Raw genomic sequence first — 25584 nt, 5'->3', positions numbered from 1 at the left:
TTACTCGGACAAAGCTCGTGGTAGCTCAATAACCAATTGGTTTCCCATAGTAAGGGGAACAGGGACTATCTCTGACAAGAAAGTGTTCTTATTGGTGAAGTGACTGCATATAATTTAGAGCCTGCGGATCTCTATTCACTAAAACTACTGCAGGCTGCAGATCACATAGTTCCAAGGTTGTCTACTTGTGAGAAAAAGTATCAAGTTTTGAACAGTGTTAAAGAGTGAATTGTATGACATAGGTAATGGTTCAGTGTGAAATGATAATGCACCCTTTTTATCTTTACTCTCTTTTTGTCACTTAAAATGATTTCCTTCCATTTGAATTTTTTCATTTACTTTAAGTAGAGTATTCATCAGCCTTGCTCTTTTAAACAATATTAACGTTCTCTTTCTTCACTCAGTCTTTTAGTCTTGCCTAAGACAGATACTAAATGTGATTAGAATGAATGCTGTCTTCTTAGTTTCTTAATAAATGTATGACCTGAAATAAGTGTTTGCCCTGAAATAGAAATTTCAGCATCTCTTCTCAACAGTAGCCAGCTTCTGCTTGCTGCCTGACTAAACTACCATTTACATTTGGCATAATATGTACAGAAAGCAATTTTAATTTAATATATAAACATAAACCTTCAGCTCCTACTAGCTGTAATATGGACTCTGAGGTTTTATTTATTTATTTATTTATTTATTATCAGCAAAGCCGGCATCCTGTGAGTCTCTGTGATGGAAATGCACTGTGCAGGGAGTGCCTCTATTAGGCTATGGGAGAGGATGAAAATGGTTTGAGATAAATAAAAAAGCAATTACCTCGGCCCGGGAAAGAGATACATTTATTCAAGAGGCATTTAACTTACTTGGGTTCAATTTCAAGGAACTGCCATTCCTTTTTGCCATTCTCCATAATATACAGCAAGTCAGATGGGGAAAGCAAATGGTGCTATCTACCCTGGCAACCAGCAGTCAGAGAATTTGGAAGACTTGAAAAAAAAAAACAAAAACAAAAACAAAACAACCTACCATTACGAAAAAGACAAACAAAGAAACAAAACAAAACAGAAACATGATGATGTCCTAAATTCCAGCTCCTGAAATTTTGAAATACCAGTTGCAATATCCATGAGGGAGGTATTGTAAGCAAAAGCATTTCTAGGTGCTGGTGCTTGTCACAGTTTTGAGAACTATAGCCAAAACGCTGCTTCCAAGACTCACAGCTAATGTTGGGGGAGAGTAGAAGCCACATTCCCATAGGACTTCTACCATTCTTGTGTGGCTGACTGACGTCAAATGATTCTAGGAGATGTAGACAAGTATTTGGGATGCAACAAAAACACTGGCACCTTGGAAAAAGATGTCACCCATTTGCCTGTCATCTTTCAAGCTGCATTACTCTAATGCTTCATGTTAGCTTTCCGGAATGTTAATAATAACATATTATATACATTTGCTTTTGTGAAAGAAAGGAGAAGCTGCCTTGAGAAGAGATCAAAGCCACCAGCGCAGAAGTGATGGCTTTAGAGCATCAGAAACACTGAATCTTGAATGAATTATCGTCGTAACTAAGAAATAATAAATTGGGCTGCAGAAATCCATCAGTTTATAGAGTGCTAATCTTAAAAGCATGGGGATCACAGTTAATTCCCAGTACACACAGGAAACTAGGTGTAAATGTACATGCCAGTAATTCATTACTTGGGAGACGATGCTATAGCTACCTAGACAGCTAGCCTGGCCTCGTTGTTGAGCTACAGGATACAGAGTGTCCTGTTTCAAAATCAACAACAACAAAAAAAGTTGATGGAACCTGAGGATTGACACCAGAGACAGTACTCTGGTCTTTATTCACACATACACACACACACACACACACACACACACACACACCACACATACACACACAAACATGGAGAAATAATTATCAGTGTGAAAGCTAGGAAGCTGTTACTGTATTGTTTGTTATTCTCGATTTGTGACTATTTGACAAGACAAACATACACATATGTAGAGACATATCTATATTTTTATATTTGAAACCAGTATGTATATTTCTTTCTTCTATTAATTTTAAAGGTTGAAGTAAACGTTTTCTGAATTTTCAAATTGCTATTGCAATTGTTTGAGTTAAAAATAAAGTTGATACAATGGGTAGCTCCTGGGAGTTATGAGTGTTACTGTGGATATGCCAAAAGGTGCAATTACACGCAAGATGGCTTGCGACTCGGCCTCATCTATCAAAATGGGCAGCAGATAAAGCATTATGTTTTTATTTTTTTGTTGCTTTCTGGAGATTTAGGCTCTACAGAACATATAAAATTGAAAGTGACTTTTGAAAACTATATTATAAGCCAAAATAACCTAGTTTAACTTAGAAAAACTATAAAATATATAAAGAAGGCATTTTTTTTACATTTTGGAAAAATATGAGAGAGAACTACACAAAGTTTTGACAGTTAAATGTCCACATTTCATTCAAAGGCTTTCAAGAAAAGGTTAAATAGTTTATTTCTACTTCTTTGATAAACCTTCCAATATTACCACAGGATGTCACAAGCCTATATTGGCTGTTCTTCCCGATGTCCCAACTTTCAAATTTTTTTTTTAATTTTTCATCAATTACATTTTATTCATTCTGCATCCCCCCATAAGCCCCTCCCTCCTCCCCTCCCAATCCCACCCTCCCTCCTCCCTCTGCATGCATGCCACTCCCCAAGTCCACTGATAGGGGAGGTTCTCCTCTCCTTTCTGATCTTAGTCTATCAGTTCACATCAAAAGTGGCTGCATTGTCCTCTACCATGGCCTGGTAAGGCTGCTCCCCCTCAGGGGGAGGTGATCAAAGAGCAGGCCAATCAGATTATGTCAGAGGCAGTCCCTCTTCACATTACTATGTAACCCAATTGGACTCTGAACTGCCCTGGGCTACATCTATGCAGGGGTTCTGGGTTATCTCTATGAATAGTCCTTGGTTGGAGTATGAGTCTCTGGGAAGTTCCCTGTGTTCAAAATTTCTTGTTCTGTTGCTCTCCTTGTGGAGACCCTGTCCTCTCCAACTTTCAAATTTAATTCACAATAACAGGAATTAGATTTTCAGACCAGATAAGCATCCCCTTGATTTGGACCTGTTTTATAGCTGGTAAAGCATTGGGGATTAAAGACATCATGGAACATGCGCCAGATATTAGCATGTCTATTTGTGCTGTACTGGTTCTGCTCTCGTTTAGCTGCCATTGTGTGGAGGAATCATGGATGTAGCTTCCTTGTTGGCAGCCATGGTGTTGAGGTATCATAGGTCTAGCTTCCATGTCATTTGTAGGAAACACAATCTCAGAGAAGATCTACTGGACTTCTGGCTTAAAGTCATCTTACTCCTCTTCCATGATGTCTCCAAACCAATGATGAAGGAATTTTATTAGAGAGATTATTCACTGGGTCTGAGTACCCACCATCAACGGTATCCTGCCATTTAACCAGTAGTGGTTTTCTGGAATGATCTCTGTCTGTTGCAAAAAAGAATCTTCTTCAATGGGAGATGAGAGATACACTTATCTGTGGGATAAGTATTTAGAATGCTTGGAATCCTGTAGGCTCTTTTCATTCTGATTGTTTTTCTTGTTCAAATCTGCTATGCTTGTTTTTATTTTATCTTGTATTTTATTTCATTATATTGTACTATGATCTTTTAAAAGCCTATTATTTTCTAATGAGTGACAGAAAGGTTGTGGATCCAGATAGGAGGGGAGATAGAGATGAACTGGGAGAAATAGAAGGAAAAGGAAAGGGAACTGGAATCTGGATATAATATACAAGTAAAGAAACTATTTTTAACAAAAGTATTAAAATAATATGAAAAAGAGCTATGCTGATTTAATAAGGTGGTGAGAGGAGATTCACTTCCAAGATCTATGATCTCACTACTCCCAGGAGTTTTGGCCATATTTTCAATACCAGGAATGACTTCTCTGTTGGCCTTAAATTCAATTAGACAGGTCTTAGTTACTGCCAAAATATGAGTGCAAAGATTGCACCCTTAGCGATTTTTAGCCATGATGGCCATTGTCGTTCATAGGAGTCTTAGCTGGGTAGGACTATTGGTTTCTTCCCTCCCTTGGCAACTTGCCTCTCTCCATCTGGTCCTATAATATCTAGTACTTAGAGGAGTGTCTTTCAGGTCAGATCCAGCTCAAATCTCTTGAAGCCTGTATCCAAAGCCATTTATGTTTGGTGGAAGGGAATTACCATCAACCTCTGGGAAGCAAACAGGAGAACAGTAAAAGCCTATAATTTTTTGTGGAGCCTCTTGGCCTCCCCTGAAAAACAACTGTAAAGTGGGTTTCTCATTTCTGGTACTGCAGTTTTTATTAAATGACCTATGGCTTTGGGGGAGTAGTGTTGTTAGCCAAAGTAGCATAACTAAATTAAACTATATATAGAATAGGTTTTGTAATTTAAGGTAAACAAAAATACTAATGACTCCTGGTTTTTTCAGGCATCCCTAGTGTTATCTTCCCTCCTTCATTTCTTCTTCTCTTTTGACCAACCTCCTCACTCTAATTAAATCCCCAAGGTCTAGAGAGATTGATTAGTGTTTAAGATCACTGGCTTTTCTTCAAGGTGACCTGAGCTTGATTCCTAGCACCAGTGTTGTGGTTTACAGCCATTTGCAATTCCAGTCCCAGGAAATTTTCCTCTTTTGCTGCTTGTGGGCACTATATGAATATGGTACCCTACCATATAAACAGGAAAAAATAAGCACATAAAATAATTTAAACATTTCAAAGACCCACAGATTTTCTCATTTCACCCTTCTAATGACTTGTATATTACTATTTTTCTCTCTTATAACCTCCCATGGAGCCCTTTTGTATTCCCAGTGATTCCTAGTTCTAAATCTTTAAATATGAATATGTGACCTGGAGTGACCACCACAGAGTTTTAGACGATCTCCTGAACATATATTTATATTTTTAATACTTGAGAAAATGAGACTGCTTCATGACATGATAAAATTATGACAAACTTTGAATTTGTGTTTGCAAACAAAATTTTATTGTGAGAAAGTTAGACTCAATTGTTTCCATATTGATTTTTTCCCCCTCACTTTGTATGTTTGTGGTGGGGGTGCATGGGAAAATACTTACCATCAGCATTACAGGTATATGCCAAAAAGCTGGTTTTCAAGGAACATCTTCTTGCTTTTCTACAGAGAATAGATGTCTGCACAGAAAATGGCATGAGCTGATTATTGAGAGCACTTCAAACCACACAGAATTTAACCCTGTGATGTCCCACATGTAACTGACACCAGCATTTACTGTGCCTGATTTACTCACAGATATCACAGTGATCAAAAGCCTCTGCTTTAGGACCTTACTGCATAGACTTTTGTGCAAACATGCATGCCTAATTAATAAATATCCCCTGGCCTTTCTGGATTATCTGGAAAACAGGCAAAGAACAGGGTCTGTCTGAAAGGATTAGCATTGAGCTAAAGGAAATTTTTCTCTACTCAGTATCAGGCTTGATGAAAAGTAGCCAAGGAAATCTTGCCATGTCCATTGTCAGAATTATGAAAGAAATCCTTATGAGGCGACACAAAAGATGACTGCAAGCTCTCACATTCTTATGAAGGGCTAATAATTACTTTTTCTTTTCATACAGTGAGCATAAGCCTCTTTCCATATAATGATTTACTGAGCAGGGTTCTACTTTAACTTTTAATTTCCTCTCATGAAAGAACTTTTAAATAGGAATAAACTACTTATAGTCACAGTTTTTCTTTTTCTCTTTCATTTCTCAGTGTTTAATCATCTTTGCCTGCTACTGCTATTCATCCTAGTTTCACATTCTTATATGCTTGGGTGGCTCCCTTATTGATGAGAATAATTGCTACCGTGTTGGTCTATAGTATGAAAACTGCTGATTTTAGGTGTCTCCTTCTCATCAACTTTTTTAAAAGGGAAATTCTTATACTTTTGTCTGTAAAATTAATTTATGAGGAATTGCTTTATTTATTATATCAATTACTTTAGAGTCTTTGTCTCTTTCACTCACGCGCACCCACACACATACACACACACACACACACACACACACACTTTGTTCATTGTATCTGGTCTATATGTAATCTTTGTTAATGGGAATAATTATATATTTTGTTCTATTGAAATATAAATGGCCCATACTTAGTATATGGCACCCAAGGATTTCTGATTCTCTCATCAAGCCTTCTAATCACCATGTCTCTCGTGTTTGAATCCTTTTACAAAAGGTTTTGCCTACATTTAAAACTTCGTTAGAGTCAGATGAATGAAAGATTTAGAAAGTTACTGGTTAAAAAATACAAAAATTTTTTAAATACAAGAAACAAATTGAAGAAATCCATTGTTCATCATGGTGACTATTATTCAACATGTGTCATGCACTTGATGTTTGCTGAATGAGTAGAACTTCAATGTTCTCTCTACTAACAAAAATAATGATTTTATTTTTTTAATAATTGATGTCAATGAACTGGGTTTAGGCCTTCTACTCTATATGCATATATATACATATATAATTAATTTATGTAAATTTTGTTCTTTCCCAATTTCATATATGTATATTTTGTGCTCTACTCCCTTTCCACCTATTTTCCTACAAGCCATTCTATTGCCTTTCTCCCCCCAGTTTCTTTCTCCTACTTACAAGTTTTGCTTTTGTTTGTTGTCCAAAACTATCCACCTAGGGTAACCTGTGTGACCCTGAGTTCAGAACGAATCATCAGAATCTGGTGGGTTTGTGAGTATGTATACACCTGAATACTAAAACCTGAACCTTTCCCAGATTTGCTGGTTGCCAGTAGACAAGCAGTGTGTGGGAGGGCTCCATGAGTCCCTTTGTCCCACATATATACATATATGTATACATGTATATATATATATATATATCATATATCATATATAGTTTGTTTATTTATTCCCTTTTATTGAAAATAGATTATTTTTTTCATATGATATATTCTGAGAATTTCTCCTCCATTTGTTTCTCCTAGATCCTTTCTACCTTCTCTCCCACCCAGATCCACTCTGGTTCTCTCATTAAAATTGAATGGGGTTCTAAGACATAATAACTAAACATAATAAAGTATAAAATAAAACAAAATCACAATTGAAGTTGGAAAAAGCATATCTATAGAAGGAAAAGAGCCCAAGAACAAGAAAAGGCACAAGAATCAACTTGGTCACACACTAGTAGTCCCATAAAAACACTAATAAACTAAAAGACCCCTGTACAACCAAGGATATAACCTAGAACCCATGCACTGATGTAGCCCATGGCAGCTCAGTATCCACGTGGTTGCCCTAGTAACAGGGACAGAGGGACTGTCTCTGTCATGAACTCAGTGGCTGGCTCTTTGACACCCCTGCCCCCGAGTGGGTAGCAGCCTTGCAAGGCCACAGAGGAGGACAATGCAACCAGTCCTGAAGACACCTGACAGACTAGGGTCAGATGGAAGTGGAGGAGGTCCTCCCCTATCAGTGGACTTGGAAAGGTCATGGGAGGAGATGAGGGATGGAGAGTGAGATTGGGAGGGAATGATGGAGGGGGATATAAAGTGAAAAAACTATAATTAATATAAAAATAAAAATTTAATTAAAAAACACTAAACTGAAAACTCTAACATACACATCAATATATCTGGTACAGACTTGTATAGGCCCTGTGCTTGCAGCTTCAGTCTCTGTGAGTTCATATGAGCTTTTCTCAATTGATTTATAATTATATGTTTTCTTGGTTTCCTTTATCCCCTTGATTTTTATAATTTTTCTTTCTCTTCCTCCATGGAGATTCCTGAGCTCTAAGGGGAGGGATTTAATGATGCACCAGATTTAGAGCAGAGTGTTCCAAGGAGTCTCTCCCTTTCTGTCTCTTTGTCTCACTGTCTCTCTCTCTCGGTGATGTCTCGCTGTGAGTCTCTGAATTTGTTCCCATCTACTGAAGGAGAAAGCATCACTGACAACGGCTCAATAAGCTACTGATTTATCAGTATATCACACTGTCATTAGAGTTACTTTATCACTGCTTAAAGAAAAAAACAATACTAGTATTCAGTTTTATCTAGTTCTCTGGTTCTCAGCTATCTAAGCAGTGTCATGTGTGGGTTCCATCTCAAGGAGTAGGCATTAAGACAAATCAGATATTATTTGTTCCTGCCACAAGTTTTGTGCCACCATTGGTCCAGCATTTTTTACAGGCAGTATAGCATTGAACATCAAAGTTTTGTGGCTGGGCTGGTGTTTATGTTTTCCTTTTGGTAACCTTCAGAATACCTTTGCCTACAAACGAAACCAAAGCATAGGGGTGAATGTTCTACGAAGGCTCCTCCTTGACTTCTCAATGAAATGTTTAATAAATCTTTCCTGTTTATTTATTTTTTATTTTTCCTAACATTTTTATTTATTTATTCATTCATTCATTTATTTGTTTAGTTATTTATGTATTTATTTCAATTTATTCACTTTCTATCTTGGCTGTAGCCCCTTCCATCTCACCCAGTCTCACTCACCTTCCCTCTTCTCTCCCTATGCTCCTTCCCTAGTTCGCTGATAGAGGAGGAGCTCCTCCACTTCTATATGATCCTTGCCTATCAGGTCTCATCAGGACTGGCTGCATCATCTTTCTCTGTGGCCTGGCAAGGCTGAATGCACAGGTGGAGCTGATCAAAGAACCAGCCACTGAGCTCATGTCAGAGACATCCCCTGCCCCCCTTACTAGGAAACCACTTGGAAACTGAGCAGGGGGTCTAGGTCCTCTCCATGCATGGTCCTTTGTTGAAATATCAGTCTCTGCAGGCCCTCCTGGGCCAAGGTTTTTCGGCCCTGTTGGTCTCCTTGTGGAGTTCCTGTCCCCTCTATGTCTTCTATCTCTCTCTTCTTCCATAATATTTCCTGAACTCTGCCCAAAGTTTATTGATGAGTTTCACTATCTTTTTCCATACCCTGATGTGTAAACTCTTTCAGTGCCCCCCCGTGGAAGACTCCTGTCTTGTTCCTTGCCTTCTCTTACATCTGATGTCTATCATGTTTGCCTTTCTGAGTGAGGTTTCAGGCTCTTCCCTAGGGTTCTTCTTGTTGTTTAGCTTCTTTAGGATTATAGATGTTAGTATGTTTATCCTATATCAAATGCCTAATGTCCACTTATAATCAATAAATGGGACCTCATGAAACTGAAAATCTTCTGTAAAGCAAAGGACATTGTCATCAGAACAAAATCACAGCCTACAGACTGGAAAAAGGTCATCACCAATGCTACATCTCAAATGTTTAATGTCCTTAGTCATCTGAGAAATGCAAATCAAAACGACCCTGAGATTACAACTCACATCCATCAGAATGGCTAAGATCAAAAAATCAGGGCATGATCCATGCTGGAGAGGTTGTGGGGAAATGGGAGCCCTCCTCCATTGTTGGTAGGAATATACCCATGTGTAACCACTTTGGAAATCAATCTGGCACTTTCTCAGAAAATTAGGAATAGGGCCACCTCAAGATGCAACTATACCACTCCATAGCATATACCTGAAATATGCTAAGCCATGCAACAAGGACATTTGCTCAACTATGTTCATAGCAGCTTTATTCATAATAGCAGTAATCTGGAAACAACCTAGCTGTCCCTCAACTGAAGATTGGATGCAGAGATTCTGGTACATATACACAATGGAATACTACTCACCAATTAAAAACAAGGAAATCATGAAATTAGCAGGCAAATGGTGAGAACTAGAAATCATCCTGAATGAGGTAACCCAAAAGCAGAAATCTATGAAATTTTATGACATTCTAAATACATAAATAAAAAAATCAGACCTCTCCTTTTTCAGCTAATTCAACTACTGTTTGAATTATGGAGTATCTGAAATTCACCACTTACTGATACCTATTCCTCTAGTCAGTAGACTGAATAGAAAGCTAAGACAACAGTAGCCATAATAATATTTTTTTGCATGTTGAATATTTGTCCATAACAAGATTATTGCATACCTCTGTCATGACTTTTGATTGTCCATGTCCCAACACAAATACACCTTAATTCCACAAATATCAATATGAAGATCAAATATTGTTTACAATTGTTTTGAAGAGTTTTTATTATCTTTGAGTGGTATTTTATGCTACAGAATTAAACCTAAATGTCCTGATAAAGCCAGAGGGGGTATAACAAGCTGCCAGTGCTGATTGGCATTATTTGCCTGGCTTTATTAGTAAGAGGTCACAAACTAGAAGTCATTTCTTTAATCTCAGCTATGGGCCCAGAAAGAAAAGGGCCTGTAGCAAGCATAAGGCCAGTGTGGACTAAAGTGTCCCAGTATAGAAACAGATGCAGGTCTGTCTCTGACTATTTAGGTGCTGTCTACTTTTGCTTTTGTTTTCATATTGTCTTTGTAACTGGTTGTCTAATCCAGCAAACTGTGTAACAAACATACTATATAAATGGGTAAAGGTAACTCATCACAATTTCAATGTATCACTATGTTCCCATAAAGCTCTTGAAGATTTTGATTCTGTTTGAAGCTTATTTATTTGTGTGTGTATCTATGTTATATACATGTTTGCATGTAGGTTAATAGAGGGAAGAGGTTGATGTGAGATATATTTCCTCAATGGCTCTCCACCTTTTTTCTGAAAAAAAAAAAAAAAAAAAAATCTCTACTGAACCCTGAGCTCACTTATTTAATTAGTTTGGCTGGCTAATGGTCATCAAGGATTATCCCTGTGTCCATCTCCAGCTCGTCCATTAGAATGGTGGCTACAGACATGAGTGACCACTCCCTGATATTTACGTGGGTCCTGAAGGGTTCAAGTTCAGGTCTTTGTGCTTGTTGGCCATGTACTACCTTTACTGAGTTACCCCTCATCTCTATTTGCTGATTTTGGATTAACTGTAGGTTAGATTTAAAAACCAACTTCTAATTTAGCACACATTTTATTGTTTTAGTTCATGATCTTTAAAGTCATAATTATGACCTTAAAGATCATGAACTAAAACAATAAAATTCAAGTTAGGAGCTTGGCACTGCCCTGAGACAATGTACTTCTAGAAGTGGAGAAGTTTCCTGCATTCAGATTTCAAATGCTTATCCTTCCTTGCTTTATGGTCATTCCTTTTAAAAATTTAAAATAGTTAATAGAATTATATCCCAAATTTCAGAAATTCAAGATATTAATATTTTGACTTTTTGTTCTAAGTTAGATAAGTTCACCAACGTGAGTGCAAGAATTGAGTGGGGGCATTGCTAACCATAAGCAAACTGATTTTTAATTTTATATCATGGCAAACCTCTAACTAGATTAGTATTCCAGTAATGGGCGGGAAACATTAGTTCCTTGCTTAAGTGACCATCGCTAAATACCCAATAACGTATATTTTTCAGGTATTTGAACAGACACTCACTTTTTATTTCAATTTAGAAAATATAGTGCTTTTTTTGAAGAAATAAGCTATCAATTAATAATTACCAAAGTATAATTTTCTTGATTTCCAGAAGTATATCCAATCAGCTTCAGAGACATTTTGCTCCCATTTGTAACTAACAATTTAGAGATAAAATATTCACAGTTTTTTTTGACCCCACTGTCCAAAGAAAAACATCAGTTCATTTGATATGAGACTATTTTGAAATGCAAGAGCGTATCAGGATCATTTACGATATATTATATAATAAAATTCATTCTTAATATGTGAGAATGTTTTTGAATATTTAGAAACTTGGTTGAGAGTGGAGTCCTCTTTGACAGGAATCTGAGGTCTGAAGTATCAGTCTTTTTATTAGATGCTGAGCTTATTGGATAGAGCCTTTAATTCTCTAGCATCAGCCTTGTCTCTTGCCTCATAAGTTTTATTGCCAAATGCATAATCTATGTGAATGATCATTATTGTGATTAAATGTTCATAAATGTGATAAGTATCATACCTGTTTATTTTACATGTTTGAGCATTAAACTTCATATTTTACATAAACTGATTCTTCTTCTGAAATGTATTTCTGACACCTTAAAACTGTAACTTCCTTGTCTTATTTCTTTGAATTTATTTTCAAACCCCAAGAAGACAAGAAGGTCATGGGTACGTGATGATATTAACCAATGAAAAGCAAAAGGCACTGGAGAATATTTGAGGCATCTAGATATCTAGAACCTTTAGAAATTACCATGCAAATTCTGTGGGTTAATTCATGAGTTTTGTATAAAGTTCAGACTAAAAATAGGGGAAGACTCTTAGGTGAGGTGTAGCTTCTCAGAGGCCCTTCTGAAGTCACCCCCTCCACTGTGCTCAGTTTGACTTCTCAGCTCATCTGATTTTTTCGCAAGTCTTCTGTATGAGAAAGTCCTCAGTGCTGATTGTGAACCACGTGGGCTGCCGCTACCTCGTGCGATTTTCATTTGTGGCACTTCTTGCTGGGGGCTGCTCTAACAGGATGTGGCTTCATCACGTGGAGATGCCTCTTTTAAAAGTGTGATGTACATCACCTACAGGCAGGTTTTTTAGTGGGTTCCGTGAACAGGCAAAGCATTTTTATTTCCAGGCCTATGGGCTCAGCTGCACAGACAGCTGAACAAGCTCCGCCAAGATTACTTCCACAGACACCACAGTGCTCAGGTAAGTCTGGGGTAATTAGGGTTCCCTTGGTCAAGAGCATCTAACTTAGCCTTGCCAACAAGAAGACTGGAATAGTGCCATGCGAGCATTGAGACACTGTTTCTGAAAAAGGGCCATGGAGTTCCAGTTAGAAAACCCTCCATTCTGCAGGAGATACTAGTCTTCCTTTCCTATCAAGTATCACGTATGTGAGGAAATTGCTTTTGGTGATAAGGGTAAAACAAGGAAGGAGGCCTAGATAAGTTACAAAATGGAGAAACTGTTTTCAGGAATTAATAGAAGTTAAAGGAGAAAGATATTTTATAATCAATCATTTGAACTAATGTCAGAAATGATAATATTGATTATGTAAAACTCCTTAAAGCACTGAAATATTTTGCATGCTTGAAATCTTGCAGATGGTACTTGCAATGAAAAATGCATTGTATATCCTTGCAAAGTATCATGGAAAATACACCTAATATTTTTGTGGTCAGTACATGTGTCTAAACTGAACTGAAAATGACATAGTTTTCAGTATAAGCAGTCAAAATGATTTGATTATTTCATTTATTAAACAGACACGGACCCCAAAAATTGGACTTAATTTTCAGCTATTTAGAAAGAATGCTTAAGACCAGTTTATATTTTATTCTTTCTATTGAAGAGGATGCTAAAAGTTATTTTCCATCAATAATTTAGTAATACTATTTTTGAAAAAAAAAATAGAAGAATGACCCAGTTTCCTGAACGTTTGTATCCTAGTGCCTTTTCTTGAACACTGAGGAAATGTTCCATTCCACAGCATGATATTCTCTCTGTGAGTGTCACATGTCACAGCACTGACACTCCAGCAGTTCTGCCATAGATAAGAGCTTTATCATAATCCCTCTCTCAATTTCTCCTTTGAGTGTAAAACAGTTTCGGCAGCTTTTAGTCAATCAAATGGATATTCTAATTTCTCCGGCCCTCGAAGGTCCATTTAGACTGCCCAGCGTGAGCATGCACACCTTTCAAGCCTATTTTTCATTCATCCCTTGTTTATTTGTGTTTCACAAAGTAATGACATTGGTTCCTTGCTTCAAAATAAGTACTAAAGCTTTATTTTCACACTGTAATTCTGAGCTCCTTGACATGATCCAAAGAATCTGTAAACCCCTCTCATATACACTGAGTTTTAAGAACGTGAAATAATTTTGCTCCTAGAAAAGAAATTGCTCCAAAGGACATTATTCTTAAAACCACAACTGAAATTGTTAGGAAAAAAAATATTTATGACAGAAGACTTAAAAGAAAACATGTATATTTTCTGTGAGTTCATCATTTTACAGCTTATCAAATATGTTTCCCCAGTCTGATTTCTTACTTGTGTATAAAATTATGAAAATTTATTGGACAGTTGGAAAAGATGAGTACAGTTGTGATTGTCAGCCCTCTCTCTGTGGTGCTTTAACCCAAGAATGGAATCCCCCAGTGGGGTGATTTAACTATAGTTTAATTGAAAATTTAAATAAATATCTGTAACACCAAGATTATTTTCCAATCATAAATACCCAAAATAGAAAGCTAATTTCTATGTTCCTGAACTTTTTAACACTGCATATTCAGGTTTCTCAAGACACAAAGAAATGTATTTCCTGCCAGTTTTAATCCTGGGAGGGTGCTATATTTAAAGATCTCACACTAGAGCTCTTGCTTTGACTTCTTCTATCTTTTCCTGCCTAAAGGAGATGGACCTGGGAATGCACCTGGCATGGACAACTGAACTCACCTGCCTTCTATTTACTGTTGCATTCGAAGACCAGGAGAGAGCTCTTATGTCTTTTTTATTTTTTTAAAAAACCTTTAGATGTTCTGTCATATGATTGATTTCATTTCCTTCTGCTAAGAACTTCACCCATACCATGGATGTATTTTTAGCTAGTAGACTCAATAGGCACCCTGCCGATTTAACCCTTGCTGTGGCTCATACATGAGCTACCACATAGCAGGTGCAGCTCCTCAACATCAACCTGATTCCAGACAAGACATGGTTCTGAGTATAAACAGGACTTGCGTTTGAAAAGCACTCAAATGCAGCTTGAAACTTGAGTCTTTCATTTGACTTGAACTCTAAGCTGTCTAAAGCAAAAGTTGCATTTTTTAACTTTTATTAATTATACTTTATTCACTTTGTATCCCCCATAAGCCGCTCCCTCTTCCCCTCCCAATCCTCCCTTCCCCTTCTTCATGCATGCCCCTCCCCAAGTCCACTGACAGGAGAGGTCCTCCTCTCCTTCCTTCTGTGGCCTGGTAAGGCTGCTCCCTTCTCAGGGGAAGGTGATCAAAGAGCAGGCCAATCAGATTATGTCAGAGGCAGTCTCTCTTCCCATTACTATGGAACCCACTTGGACACTAAACTGCCATGGGCTCCATCTGTGCAGGGGTTATAGGTTATCTCCATGCATGGTACTTGGTTGGAGTATGAGTCTATGGGAAGACCCCTGTGTTTAAATTTTTTGGTTCTGTTGCTCTCAATAAGTGGGAAATAGTAAGATCTGGAGAAGTCAAAAAGTGCATTTTACCTCCAGGTCTACATAGATGACCTCTGTGCCTAAGTTATTCAAGATAAGTCAAATAAGAGCTTTATCACTTATAATCCATCTCTTCCACTGTGATTTTATAGGCAATGCTAGACAATGTTTTCCTGTAAGATGAGTAAGAAAGGCCATCATATTCAATGTTGAGTTAAAATATATACTTAAATGGGATAACTTTTAATGGTCAGGGGCAGTGATTTTATGGAAGAGTATTTACCAGTATGAGGACTTGGGTTCAGTTATCCATCACCAGAAAAGAGAAAGGTCAATGACCTAAAGCAGATCTCCAAGCTATGATGTAAAACCCACATTACCAATCTATGATGATACACAACTCCCTTCTTTAAACTTATACATTAAAACATCATAAACTATGAAATTATCATTTATGTTTTCTCGTTTTATTTATTCATTTATTATTTATTACAATTTATTCAACTTGTATCCCAGCTGTGGCCCCTCCCTCATCTATTCCCAATCCCACCCTCCCTCCCTATTCTTTCCCTAGGCCCGTTCCCTAGGCCACTGATAGGGGAGGACCTCCTCCCTTTCTATCTGAACCTTATAGTAAATATTCCAGCTGTTAGCTTCCAAAACATGTTTGCGTATTTTCAAACTATTGGATTTTTCTGTGGAATACTCTATTTTGAACAAATATATGTTTCTGAGATTTGTTTGTAAGCATATCAAATTTAAGACCAAAAATGATTATTACATAAAGTTACCCAAATAACTCTCAATTCTAGCAATTTATAGTAGTCAAATGGATTAAATTTTCACTCATTTCTTCTAAATATAATTTTTTTGTAATTTCTTTAATTTTTTATCACATATTTACATAATACTCTTTATTAAACTCCCTGAACATTATATAATCAATGCTTTAGTAAATGCTATTCCAGACTGTTGTTTATTTAATATTTTTGAGATTTCACAAATAAGAAAGTTTACATGGTAAGGAAATGTCTTTATGGGACTGTCTTATTCAGTTAGTATGCTTCTGCTTCTCTTCATTTTCATACATATTCTGCAAAAAAGAAGTGATCAGTTACATATGTTTTACTATGCAAACAACACTGGATAGAAATCACATTAACAGTGGTCCTCACTACACAGGTATCCTCTTGAGTCACAGGTGAAATGTATACCTTGTCTGATAGATGACTGTAAAAATCAGTTCAACCAAGCAAAAACTCCTAAAATAACATTCCTATTAGCAAAACAATAAAATACCATGTCCTCTATCTGTTACTAATAGGACTCTAGGTGCTGCAGATGTAGTTCAGTGGTAAATCACGTGGAGCATAGCAAAGGATTAAAACTGCAGTATGACTACAGAGTTTATAAATACACACTAAAACCTTCATTTTCAAAGACCAATGACATTGTAACATTGTAGTCAACCTACATGACATGTATCATGTTAAGAATGCATGTGAAGAGGAGCAGCAGGTGTGTTTACGAAACATGAAGAACATGAAAATATTATGTTCTTCCTAAATCATGGCAGCCATTATATGCTTCCCATTTCTCATATAAATACACTGAAACTCACATGTCCAAGGAAGCTGCCCAAGGTCACTGACCTATTTAGCAACAACTGAATGGCCTAATTTGAGGAAATGAATATATGTGTCCTTAGCATTTATGGTAAGAAAAAGAAAAGTGATAACACTGGCACCTTTTTTTCCCTTTAGCTGAGAAAATTTCAAGGTGTAACAACTATTTATAAATGCTAGAAACAAGTTTCTAATAGATATTAAGATTTTTGCCTTATTCAGAGAAACTCTGACCTGAATTTTCATTACGCTAGAGCAGATTGACAAATTCTTCATGTTAGTAGTTGGTCTTTGCGAACCATAAGGCTGCCCTTATAGCGAGGAACTGTTTTAGAGTGACCCAGCCCTCAGGCAATGAGTATGTATGGCTGTGCTTAGAAAAAGGTATCAGATGGGTCTGATGCTCTTTGGTTGGATGACACCTAAATGAACATCTGTACAAAGTCCCAATTTATTTCTAATATCAGAGATCAGACCTCTACTCTTGCCTGATGCATCTAAAACAAAAAGGGGGAACTGTAGAGAGCTGAGTAATGCCGCGCCTTAAAGATGGAGCTGGTTTCCGCCTTCCACCTTCCCTATGGTGAGTGCTCTCTGTCACAAACAATTTGGCCACATATTTGGCTAAGGCTGAGGATCTGGATTGCTTCCATGTATGTGGACCTATCTGTATTGCCCACGTGGCACGCTGAGGTTGGCTACCCAGAGGCTATTTAAGCTGTGGGCTGGCTTTCCCCAGGGTCAGAAGATTGTTCAAGGTTCCTGAATAAACTGCATTGAATAAAATAAATAAATAAAAATTAATATATATTAAAAAAAGAAAAAGAAAACAGGTGCTAGGCTGTATTCAGCCTGATAAGTAGAGCTCCCTAACCATGGTTGACAGTTTAGTGATCTCCAACCACTTTAACTGCACTCACTATAGTTACCCTGCTCTACATACACACCCTTCATAGATAAGTGTGCCTACTCCTATGATGCCACAGGAACTTCCCTTGTTTGTTCAGTCTAAAATATCACCAGTTTGTTTTTGTTGCTGTTGAATAGTCTCAAAAAATGTAAGTAAAGATCAGTAGTCCTCTACCTGATATGTGAAGTGCCAATATGGCAATGACCTGCAAGCAAAAGTCTTTGAAGAGTTTGCGAACATGGTGGATTATTAAAGAAACTGTTTCTTTAAATACAGTACATCTGATTTTACCAACCACAGTGGTTTTAAATGTCTTTTTTTATTTGCTCCTGAATCTGTTTGTTTTTGTGATATATATACACATTCTGTTTTTGCTTTCTTTTTTGCCCTCGTTGAAGGGGCTTTGGAGATGGGTCTCTTGGTAAAGTGCTTGCCTCAAGGTCCTGAGGCCTGAGTTCAGATACCGAACATCTACTTAAAAGTCAAAGTAGTGGCATGTATTCAGAAGCTCCAGGCACAACAAGAGACTTCGTCACATAATATGAAGTTAATGGTGCTTGAGGAAAGAGCCTGAAGTTGGGCTCTTGTGTCTGTTTGAAGGGAGACAGACACACATGCACACACACACACACACACACACACACACACAGCGAGAGAGAGAGAGAGAGAGAGAGAGAGAGAGGGAGGGAGAGAGGGAGGGAGAGAGAGAGAGAGAAGGAGGGAAGAAGGGAGAGGGAGAAAGAGACAGAGGGAAAGAGGGAGAGAGAACTTATTTGATAAAATGTGTGGAAACATGTGTGAGGTCCTAGTGTACTCCCTGGGATACAATCACATACACACATACATTTGAGGCAGCAGCTTTAATTAACAGTTCTCATCTTTAGAATGAATTTTTCACTTACAAAGAATGACATGAAATGAACTGAAAACAATTTTATAATGTTGGTACAGAGGACTAGACCAGAATTTTGTTTCTTTGTGTATATACCAATAATATTCCACTAGTAGATTTTAAACATTTCATTCGTATGTTTCAGTCAAAATTTTAAGCCATCAACCATACGTGTATGAATTCAAAAGAAATACAATTTAGAAAATGTCATCTTTTAAACACTATGCTATTTTATTTAACTCATAATTGAATGCATAGCTGAGCACATTATGTATATATTTGTTCATCTAAAACTATATCTTCCATGCACTACTGTGAAGGAAAAATAGGCAAAAAATGTTTAAAAATAAAAAAATATATAGTATTTAACAAACCTTAATTATTTACCCTAATTCTCTATTAAGCAAATATAATAAAGAAAACATTTTAATGTGAATACTTCCATACCAAAAAAGCCCAATATATGTTGAAAAAGAACCCAACAGTACTGTCTCAGGATTTTATGAATTCCAAATATTTATGATAGCAATTAACCTGTGGTGCATATGTGTGTGTCCTTTTAGTAAATGATTATTGAATATGTTTGTATATACAGATTGCATAATCTGAAATGCATAGCAGATGGAGAAAATATTGAGATAAGATTCATGAAAATTTAATTATGTTCTAAAATTTTAAGTAAAACTTTATGTAACCTTAATGCTTTCAAAGGAACACTGTATCATTTTCCCAAGTTTTAATATGTATGTCTCTGTAGTAGCAGGAATATATAAAGATGATATTTGGCTAAATATGTTAAGTCTCACATTGTTCAACTGATCCGAGCATAGATTTTGGGAGGTTATCTCCTCTGCTCACTCCTCAACTCCAGGGTTATGTAACTATTTTTTCTCTTTTTAACACCAGGAACTGCATATCTAAAGAAGAACAAAGAGCAAGCACAACCAATAGAGAATATAAAAAGTAAAAATTAAATTTAGTACTCAGCAATTCATATGCCTACCATGTTTCATTTTCCTAAGAATATTCAAAGCACAGGTATGCATATATATGCTCATGATTCTGTCATAACTCAGTTATAAAGTAGTGTATTGGTGTAACAACTTTATACAGCACACACAGTCTTATGTATGTATGCATATATTTAAGATGGATATTCAATATGGTTAATGAAAGATACTAATTTATTTGATTTCTTGAATATTCAGCCTCAGGTGTGAAGTTACTGAGAATATTGGAGATCCAGTTTTCTGGAGCAAGGTAGCAATGGCGAGGAAGAGTAATTACACCCCGCAACCTTCTGTGCTATACCACCACTGTTACCCCAGTACTTTTCCTAACTTAACAATATTGGATCTTTAGTATTTCATCATCTAACTTTAACATGTTTCCCTATGAATCTAGGTATTTGTTTTACTGTAAAAATTTCAAAATGTTGAGTTGAAGATTAATCATTACAGTTCAAGTTGTGGGAGGAAGGAACCTCCTTCTGACTTTCATATTACAATTGCCCTTCATAATACCATCAAGAGTATAGAAACGTCATCACTCTTCTGGCACTGGCTATTGGTCCCATATGCTGTAGGTTTCCTTTGTCACTGTGATGTAACTAATTATCTTAAAAACTAGTTGTGCTGAAAACTAGCTAATGAGTCTATACCTAATGCTTATAAGTGAGAGAGTTTAATATGGAGGAAGGTAAAAGAAAAAAAAAGATGAATATTGTTTATTGTTGTTAAATATCTAACAACAACAAACATGATTTTTAGGAAAAGAATATGGGTTGGTTTACTATAGAGCACATTTATTTGGCTGGCTATTAAGGAACAATTAGTACTTGTGCTATTTTTTTCAATTAGTGATGTATGTTTTTCTGACCTTCAACTAATAGAGCAGATGGCTGAGGCTTTTTAAAAGTGTGTTTTTCTAGTGTATTTATTCTAAGACATGACAGAAACCTATTATTTTGTACTACTAATACATTCAAATAAATCATTTACAAACCGCTTATAATCCTGCAGACCTTTATTTTCTCTACATATGTAGTTTATATCATCTACTTAACCACTGCTTACACACTGCCTACTATACTCAGCCATTACAGAGATAAGTCATTTCATTCTTATAACAATGATGAAACACAAAATCTTTCAACATGCTTTAGATAAAATTATCATACAGGTAATTCTACAGGTAAAAGGTAGTAGGATAAGGATGTTAATTGGGACATTTTGTAGAAAGGACTCAAAATGAAATTCATCCATATTGCGGTCTATATATTTTGATGATAACCAGGGCTTCTTTGATAATTTAATTACTCCATAAAAGGCAAAGCAGGCATTGCTTTTGGCAGATTTGGCATCTATCAGAGGTAGGCAGTGAACAGTAGAAATTTATGGAAAAATGCAAGTTGTTGATTGTCTGCACAGCCTGAACTTATGCTAGAGGTTCAGAAGAAACTACATAATGATAGCAACTGATTCGACTGAGCAAGGCTTATTGTCCACAAGATATAAGGAATTTATGCATATGGAAGCTTTCAAATGACCCATTACTTTCTTCCCTCTAGAAAAAGTGTGTCCTTGCATTATGGGCTATTTAAAGAGGTTCTTCTAGATCTGTCATGCCCAAAATGCCTTGCTACTAGTCATTCATACTTTCTATAGTCATTTCCTAAGCCATCCATCCATCCAGAACATCCAGCTTTCTCTGTGATTTAATATAGACTTTATTTTAGGTGATCACACCTTCTAAGGATGTAGGCAGTAGAAAACACTGATAATAACATGATTGGATATGTAATATTTTCACCTACGCAAGATAATTATTGCAAGCACATTGAGGTACAAATTAGCACAAGTTGAGAAACTCTCATCAATGAATTCATGTCAATAATTTCAATAATTTTTCTACTGTTGTTGAGAAAATATAAACAAATAATAACTTAACACAACAAAGACTTTATCAATTGTATCCATGGACAGAATGTTTTGTCTTATATTCATATCTTCAAATTAAACTGGGATCCATCAACACAAAACAAATAGGTAGGAAGAAGTGTGGGGGTTACTGGTTCTACTCCATCTTAATTCTGATAAGAAAAGAGGAGCATCATGCCCAATCAGGCAATGAACAGTTCCCTCAGACAAATAAGAAAAGAGTCCATATCAAGCTTGGTAAATCAGGAGATTTAGGTGACTGGAATGCTCCTGAATACTTTAGAGATTAAATTCTCAATTACTTAATTAACTTTGCATCCTGGGTCTTGGTTTGGGCCAGGCAATAGTTGGAACTTTCCTCAGTCTCTGCTCTGTCTTCATTCCTGAACATCTTATATGCTGGGTGAATTTTGAGTCTGAGGTTTGCGAGGGAGGTGGTGTTCCCTTCCATCTACTAAGAGTCTAGTCTTGTTAGAGGATGTCCTCTTCAGTCTCTATGGCCCCTCTACTAGTAGTAGCTGTTAGAGTCCCTCTCATATGACCGTAGGAGACTACACTGACTTAGGTCTCCAGCTTGTCAGAGAGATGCCCTAGGCCAAAATTTTCTCCTTTCTCTACAGGACTTTTGTTCTCCCTCAATCACACACTCCAGGTCTGATCTCCATTCTCATATGCCTCTGTGTTTTCTCTCCTACCTAGTTCCTCCTCTTCTGCCATTACCTCTGTCTATTCTATTTCTCCATCTGAGTGAGATTTAAGCATCCTTTCTTGGATCCCTCTTTTTATTGTTCTTTTGTGGGGTCTGGGGGCATTGTAGTACCTTTATCCTGTACTATATGGTTAAAATCCACTTATAAGTGGATACATACCATGTGTATCTTTCTGGGTCTGGGTCACTTCACTCAGGATAATCTTTTATAGTTCCTTCCATTTACCTGCAAATTTCATGACTTGTTTTTAATAGCTGAATAGTATTCCATTGTGTGAATATAACAAGGTATTTTTACCCATTCTTTGGCAGAGGGACATGTAGGTTGTTTCCAGATTCTGGCTATTATGAATAAAACTGCTATGAACATGGTTGAGCAAGTGTCCTTGTTGTAGGCTGGGATGTCTTTTGGGTATATACCCAGGAGTGGTAAAGCTGAAAGTTGAATTATAGTTATTCCAAATTTTCTGAGAAAGCTCCAGAATTCTAAAGTAGTTGTACAAGTTTGCACTTGCACCATCAATGGGCTACTATTACCCTTTCTCCACATGCTCGCCAGCATGTACTATCATTTCAGTTTTTGATCTTAGACATTCTGATGGGTCATTTTGATTTGCATTTCCCTGATGACTAAGGACATTGAGAATTTCTGTAAGTGTTTCTCAGCCATTCAATAGTCATTTGTTGAGAGATATTTCTTTAACTCTGTGCCCATTTTAAAAACTGGGTTATTTTGTTTGTTTGTGGTTAATTTAATATATTTTGGGCCCTTTTTCAGGATAAAGGATGGGTATAGATATTTTCCCAATCTGTAGAGTGTTGTTTTCTTTTATTGACAGTGTCCTTGGCCTTACAGAAGCTTTTCAGTTTCAAGAAGTACTGAAGCTTTTCAGTTTCAAGAAGTACCGTTTATTAGTTGTTGATCTTAGAGCGTGCGTTGTTGGTGTCCTGTTCAGAAAGTTGTCTACTATGCCAATGCCCGTTTTCTTTTTTAATAGATTTAGTGTATCTGGTGTTATGTTGAGGTTTTGATCTAACTGGACTTGAGATTTATGCAGGGAGATAATTATGGATATATTTGTATTTTTCTACATGTAGACATGCAGTTAGACCAGCACCATTTCTTGCAGTTGTTCTCTTTTTTCCATTGTATGGTTTAGCTCCTATGTCAAAAATCAAGTGTCCATAGGTGTATGAGTTTATTTCTGGGTATTCAATTCAATTCCATTGATCAACTAGTGCATTTCTGTAACTGTGCCATGCAGTTTTTATTATTATTGCTCCTTAGAATAACTTGAAATCAGGGATGAGATATCACCAGACATTTTCATATTGTATGGGATTTTTTAACTATTCTGTTTTTGGTTTGCTTGTTTGTTTGTTTTTCCATATGATGTTTAGATTGTTCTTGCAAGGTCTGTAAATATTTGATGGGAATTGCATTGAATCTCTTGATTGCCTTTGGTAAGAGGGCCATTTTTACTATGTTAAATTTTTTTTAACTATGTTAAATCCATTTTTACAAATGGACTAGCATGGGAGTTCCTTCCCTCTTCTGATATCATCTTCAATTTCTTTCTTTAGAGCTTGAAGTTCTTGTCATACAGGTCTTTCACTTGCTTGGATAGAGGTACACCTATATATGTTATATTATTTGTGGCTATTACGATGAGTGTACTTCCACAAATTTCTTTCTCAGACTGTTTGTCTTTTGTAGACAGAAGGGCTATAGATATTTTTTTTTTTAAATTAATCTTGTATCCAGCCACTTTGCGGAAGATGTTTATCAGCTGTAGGTATTCTCTGGTACAATTTTGGGGTTTACTTATTTATACTATGATACTATCTGCAAATAGCAATACTTTGACTTCTACCTTTCTGATTTGTATCTCCTTGATCACCTTTAGTTGTCTTATTGCTCTAGCTAATACTATACTAAAGAGATATGGAGAGGATAGGGGACCTTGTCTTTACCCTGATTTTAGTGGAATTGTTTTGAATTTCTTTGCATTTGATTTAATGTTATCTCTCAGCTTGATGTATATGGCCTTTATTATGTTTAGGTATAAGCCATGTATCCTTGATCTCTCCAAGACTTTCATCATGAATCGGTGTTGGATATTGTTAAAAGCTAATCTAATTAGAAGATAGTATGATTTTTTTCAGCTTGTTTATGTGGTGGATTGCATTGATGTATCATAAAATGGTGAACCATCATTGAATCCCTGGGATGAAGCATACTTGTTCATGGTGGGTGGTATATTTGAGGTATGGGTGGGTGGTATATTCTTGTAATTGGTTTTTCACCATTTTTATTGAATTTTTTTTGCATCAACGTTCATGAATGGAACTAGTCTGAAATTCTCTTTTTTATGAATCTTTGTAGTTTTGGTATCAGGGTGACTATGGCTTCATAAAATGAGTTTGCTACTTAATGTTCCTTTGTTTCTATATCATGGAGTATAAGAAGAGTATTGGTATTAACTTTTCTCTGAATGTTTAGTAGAATTCTGAGCTAAAACTATTAGGCTCTGGGCTTTATTTATTTTTTTTTTGAGACTTTCGATGACTGCTTCTATTTCCCTGATTTTGGTTTAACTATAGTAAGTAAAATCTATCAAGAAAAGCATCTATTTCTTCAAGATTTTCCAATTTTGTAGAATACAGGCTTTTAAAGTAAGACCTAGATTTTTTTTTTTTTTTTTTTTTTAGATTTCCTTTCTGTCTATTGTTATGTCCCCCTTTTTATTTTAGGTTAATTTGGGTAAGCCTTTTAATTAGTTTGGCTAAGTGCTTGTCTGTCTTGTTGATTTTCTCAAAGAACCAATTTTTAGTTTCATGATTTCTTTTTATTGTTCTCTTTGTTTCTAATTTATTGATTTCAGCCCTGAGTTTAATGATTTCCTGCTTTCTACTCCTCTTTGGTGTGTCTTTTTGTCCTAGAGCTCTCAGGTGTTCTGTTAAGTTGCTAGGATGGGTTCTCTCCAATTTCTTTATGAAGGTGCTTAGTGCTATGAACTTTCCTCTTAGCACTACTTTCATTGTGTTGCAAAAAGTGAAGGTATGTTGTGCTTTCATTTTCATTGAGTTCTAAAAAATTTTTAATTCCTTTCTTTTATCCTTGACGCAAGTGGGCATTGAGTTGGGCGTTGTTCAGTTTCCATGAGTTTGTAGGCTTTCTGCTGCTTCTGTTGATGTTGAGTTTCATCTTTAATCCATGGTGGTCTGATAAGATGTAAGGAGTTATTTCATTCTTCTTGTATCTGTTGAGGTTTGCATTGTGACTGAGTATATGGAAAATTTTGGAGAAGATTCTGTGAGGTGCTAAGAAGAATGTATATTGTTTTGTGTTTGGGTGAAATGTTCTCTAAGTATCTGTT

The 25584-nt window shown here is 36.4% G+C and overlaps 1 protein-coding gene across 35 annotated transcripts in view; it reads left to right on the top strand.

Moving 5' to 3' along the window:
• Window positions 1-25584, top strand: part of Ptprd (protein tyrosine phosphatase receptor type D) — a 2581289-nt gene that overhangs the window by 825800 nt on the left and 1729905 nt on the right. The gene's annotated exons all lie outside the window — the stretch shown is intronic.

Source organism: Meriones unguiculatus, chromosome 12 (genome assembly GCF_030254825.1).
Source record: "Meriones unguiculatus strain TT.TT164.6M chromosome 12, Bangor_MerUng_6.1, whole genome shotgun sequence".
NCBI classification, from domain to species: Eukaryota; Metazoa; Chordata; class Mammalia; order Rodentia; family Muridae; genus Meriones; species Meriones unguiculatus.
The sequence above is the reverse complement of the archived record's forward strand: the minus strand, read 5'-3'. Positions and strand labels throughout refer to the sequence as shown.